The sequence below is a fragment of the Lactuca virosa genome, chromosome 2, assembly GCF_052849685.1.
Source record: "Lactuca virosa cultivar CGN04683 chromosome 2, Lactuca_virosa_CGN04683_v6, whole genome shotgun sequence".
Lineage (NCBI taxonomy): Eukaryota > Viridiplantae > Streptophyta > Magnoliopsida > Asterales > Asteraceae > Lactuca > Lactuca virosa.
Window position 1 is genome coordinate 239,560,979 of NC_136427.1, and position 5,429 is coordinate 239,566,407.

Below are 5,429 nucleotides of genomic sequence, written 5' to 3' on the forward strand. Positions count from 1 at the left end.
CATTCGACTTAAAGTCGGATAACACTTGTGAATCCTTTTTGCTTGGAAAGATGACAAAGTCACCCTTCACTGGTACTTGTGAAAAGGGTGAAGGTTTGTTGAATCTCATACAGACAAATGTGTGTGGACCCTTCAGAACAGCCATAAAGGATGCTAACCGCTTCTATGTTACTTTTACTGATGATTATAGTATATATGGGTATATTTACTTAATAAAGCATAAGTCAGAAACTTTTGAAAAGTTCAAAGAGTTTAAACAAGAAGTGGAGAATCAGTTGGGCAGGAAGATAAAGACGCTCTGATCCGATCGATGAGGAGAGTATCTTAGTATCGAGTTTCACGACTGTCTTAAGGAATGTGGAATTGTTTCACAATTGACACCACATCTTAATGGTGTGGCTGAGAGGCACAATCGAACCTTGCTAGACATGGTTCGTTTTATGATGAGTCGAGCTTCGTTACCTATCTCATTCTGGGGGTATGCCTTAGAGACTGCCGCCCATATCCTTAATCTAGTCCCAACTAAAAAAGTTTCCAAAACACCTCACGAGATGTGGACAGGGAAGGTTCCCTCGTTGGCACACATCAAAGTTTGGGGTTGCGAGGCTTTTGTGAGAAAAGAAACTCACGACAAGCTCAAACCTCGAAGTGAGCATTGTATTTTCATCGGCTACCCACATAATTCCTTTGGATATCTCTTCTATAGACCGAGTGACAATGTTGTCTTCGTTGCGAGGAGAGGAGTCTTTCGCGAGAGAGAGCTCATATGCCAAGAGGATAGTAGGAGGCAAATTGACCTTGAAGAGCTTCAAGAGTTAAGCGATGAAGGAACCTCAAACACTAGCGCTCAACCCGAGGAGGAAACTCCTGTTGAACCGTTTGACGAGTCCTTACCTCTGAGGCGTTCCAGTAGAGTTAGACAGACACCTGAGTATTATGGTTTCCATATTACTTCTGAGGGTGATATATTTATCAGTGATAGTACACTAGTAAACTTGGATGAACCTAACAACTACAAGGAAGCCATGACAGGCCTCGAGTCTGCTAAATAGAAGGAGGCAATGGACAGAGAGATTCAGTCCATGTATGATAATCAAGTTTGGAACTTGGTTGACAATATACCAGGCCGTAAGACAGTCGGGTGCAAATGGATCTTCAAGAAGAAGACCGACATGGATGGGAAAGTACACACATATAAGGCACGATTGGTTGCTAAGGGCTTTACTCAAACTCCTGGAGTTGACTATGATGAGACCTTCTCACCAGTGCCTAATATTAAATCTATAAGGGTTATGCTAGCCATAGCTGCATTTCATGATTATGAAATATGGCAAATGGATGTCAAAACCGCTTTCCTTAATGGGAAGTTGGCTGAAGATGTTTACATGAATCAGCCATAGGGTTTTGTCAATGCAAAGTACCCTAATAGAGTGTGTAAGATTGAGAAATCCATTTATGGATTGAAACAAGCATCTCGCAGATGGAATCTTTGTTTCGATGAGAAAGTCAAAGAGTTTGGCTTTTCGAGAAGTGAGGATGAGTCTTGTGTATATGTCAAAGCTAGTGGGGGTATAGTTAGGTTTCTCGTGTTGTATGTGGATGACATACTGCTCATAGGAAACTACATTCCAACCTTGCAGGAGGTTAAGTCCTGGCTTGGGAAGTGTTTCGCTATGAAGGATCTCAGAGAAGCTGCTTACATTCTAGGGATAAGGATATTGAGAAACAGGAGTAAAAGACTAATATGACTTAGTCAAAGCACCTACTTGGATAAGGTGTTGAAACGTTTCAGCATGGAGAATTCCAAGAGAGGAGACTTACCAATCCAGAGCAATACCAAACTGAGTAAGACTCAGAGTCCCAGTACAGAGGCTGAGATAGCAGAAATGAGTCGAGTGCCATATGCTTCTGCAGTTGGCCCAATCATGTATGCTATGACATGTACTCGCCCTGATGTGGCCTTTGCTTTGAGCATGGTCAGCAGATATCAAGAGAATCCTGGTAAAACTTACTGGACTGCAGTAAAGAACATTCTTAAGTACCTGCAGAGGACTAAGGACTGGGTCCTTACCCTCGGTGGGAGTGATGACTTAAGACTAACATGGTATAGTGACGCCAGCTTTCACACCGACAGAGATAATTTCCGCTCTCATTCGGGCTGGGTATTTACCCTTAATGGAGGAGCAATAACTTGGAAAAGTTCCAAATAGGAAACTGTGGCTGATTCAACGTGCGAATCAGAGTACATAGCAGCAAGCGAAGCAGCAAAGGAGGCAATATGGCTGAAGAACTTCATTGGAGACCTTGGAGTTGTACCAGCTGTAAAGGAGCCTATGGATATTTTCTGTGACAATGAAAGTGCAGTTGCCTTAGCCAAGGAACCAAGGGATCATGGCAGATCCTGGCACATCGACAGAAAATATCACTTTATAACTCATCAAGTAGAAGAAGGACTACTCGTAGTGAAGAGAATATCGCCAGAGAAGAACCCAGCAGATCCCCTTACAAAGGGACTCAGCAGGGAAAAGCACTTGCTGCATGCAAGGAGTATTGGGCTGAAGGACGATATTAGTTTTAATGATTAGATAGACATTTAGAAACTTGTAATAGCTAAAATGTAATTGACATTTGATGATTGAATAAAAGGAGTTTTATTTATAAGTAAAGTTACTATCTTGTATAAATTATTTACTATTGTTTCATTTTGCATGTTTTGACTTCCAGAATAATAAGATTATTCAAACTATCCACAGTTGATCATACTTTGGAAGTAGGTTATGTAAGTAGACTGTCATGAATGGGTTTTGTAAGATTTTCTAAGGAGTTAGACATTGCAAAGGTTTTCTACAACATTCATGAGTACTCTTGAAATAAGATTTGAGTATTGGATCAACCCACACTCACATAAATCACTTCATGGAATTTATCACTAGTGATTGTGAGATGATAATATCGTATAATCTTCAAACCAATATATATGATTTGGCAATTATTAGTTGGTTGTACATTGACTGTGCGAAAACACATCAGTAACTCGATGTTATAAAACATGTTGTTGTGTATGATTTAACTAATAGTTAGTACAAGCATATAAGTCGAAGTTTATATGTTCCTTTTATCCTAAGAGGATTAAAAGCGATATATTGGCCCCTCGATGATTTTGTTTTGATTTATGTGTCGGACCCGGTCAGGACTAAATTGATGTGTTCAATTAAGTTCTATGTCAAACAAATCATAAATCAGGAAACAAACTGTTGAACAATAAGTTTGACTATGTTCCATGTATTTGTCTGCATGATATCTTGAAGAACAGAGCATTATATGATCCCATATCAAAATGGCGCATCAGGATTCGACATTGGCTTTTAGAGAGCTTCGATTGCTACTCGGATTTTGAAGCTACATTGGCAGTTATAGTTATTAGACTTATCCAAGTGGGAGACTGTTGGATTAGATGTCTAAGCCCATAACTATAATTGGTATGTACTTGACCCGATCATAGCATGGTCCATTTGGGTTATAACACTCTGGAGCAATTTGATAGGATGGATACTTGAGGAAGAGGTTATTGTGGTTTATTAATATATTATAAGTATAATATATTAATTAAAAAATCACATTATTTAATTAGTTTTGATCAAGAATTAATTTGGTATTAATTTAAGTGATCAAAAGAAACTAATTAAAGTTACAAGGACTGATTAGGTAAATCAGTAATTCTTCTAGTTGGACTCATGACTCATGTTGACTAGGGTTGGACTAAACTTACATGAAATTCCATGAAAGGTTTAGCCCAAAAGGCCTGTGTAATATGAAGAGTCATTAGGGTTTGCATGGTTGTAATCCTAATCTATAAAAGAAGCCCCTAACACCTAAAATCGGTTACACTCATGCAGACTAGTTGTTGCTAGCCGATTTTGAGCTCCCAAGCCTCTCTCTCAAGTCCATTCTCTTGTTCTTGGTTTGTTATAAGACATTTGAGGCATCACACTTGAGGTGCTAGGCTTCTAAAGGTCAAAGACAAGCAAGCTACTACACAAGGTAATCCTCTAACTGTTTTTATGATTCAAATGTTGCCTTGCATGCTAGTTTAGGCTTTATTCTTTGGAAAAACAATGTTGCATGTATAATTAGAGAAAACTTAGATCCAAAGCATTAGGGTTGTATGTGCACCATAGGAATGTTAGTGTACATAAAACCCATCATGTTGGGCAAGCAATTTATTAGACCGAGCAGTTCACCGTGGAGAGCATCGATCTTGTTTGTCAAGAAGAAGGATGGTTCACACCGGATGTACATTGATTACCGGGAGTTGAACAAGTTAACCGTAAAGAAAAATTATCTACTTCTGCGAATTGATGGTCTCCTCGATCAGTTGTAGGGTGTATCTTGGTTCTCCAGGATCATTTGAGGTCAGGGTACCATCAGATGAGGGTTAGAGAGGAGGACGTGGAGAAGATCACGTTCAGGACTCGTTATGGTCATTACGAGTTCATGATGATGCCATTTGGGCTCACCAACGCACCTGGGGCATTAATGGATTTGATGAATCGGGTATGCAGGTCGATGCTGATGGGTTTTGAGCATTCTAACACTCCTAAGTGTACATGCAACCCTAAATACCTTGGATCTATGTTTTCTCTATTATACATGCAAATATGATTACCCAAGGTATTATCCTAACTAGCATACCAAAACATTGATACTAGGATACTAAAATAGATAGAATACATACCTTGTTGTTGTTGCTTGACTCCATGAAGCTTGAGAGCCTAGTGCCCCAAGTGTGACACCTCAAATGGTTCACACAACATCATGAACTCTTGGAATAACCATGAGAAGAAGACATACATGTTCAAATCGGCTAGCCCTCAAAAAATGTATCACTAGTGCCAATTTCTTGAACTAAAGGGGTTCTTATATAGTGTGGCTATTAGGGTTACACCATGTAACTCATGACTTTACCCATTCCTTATGCTCCATGGGTTTTAACCTCCATGGAGTATCCATGGATCACCACATGGGTTAAACCCAACATAAAGGAATCTTGGATCATAAGCCCACATATATAAGAATGAATGATTTACACAATCAATGCCCATATATTTAATTAGTCTCTTTTTGATCACTAAATTAAGTCCAAATTAATTCTTGATCAATACTAATTAAGTAACATGATTTCATATTAATATATTAGAACTTATAATATATTAATATGTCACAAAATGTCTTTTCCTCATAAACGGTCTATCCAAATGTTCCGATGCCATGCAACCCAAATGGACCATGCCGAGTCGGGTCAAGTACATACCAATTATAGTTATGGACTTAGACACTAATCCAACAGTCTCCCACTTGGATAAGTCTAAAACTATTATTGCGTATGACTTCAGGAACCAACTGGCAATCGTAGCTCTCAAAAGCCGCTG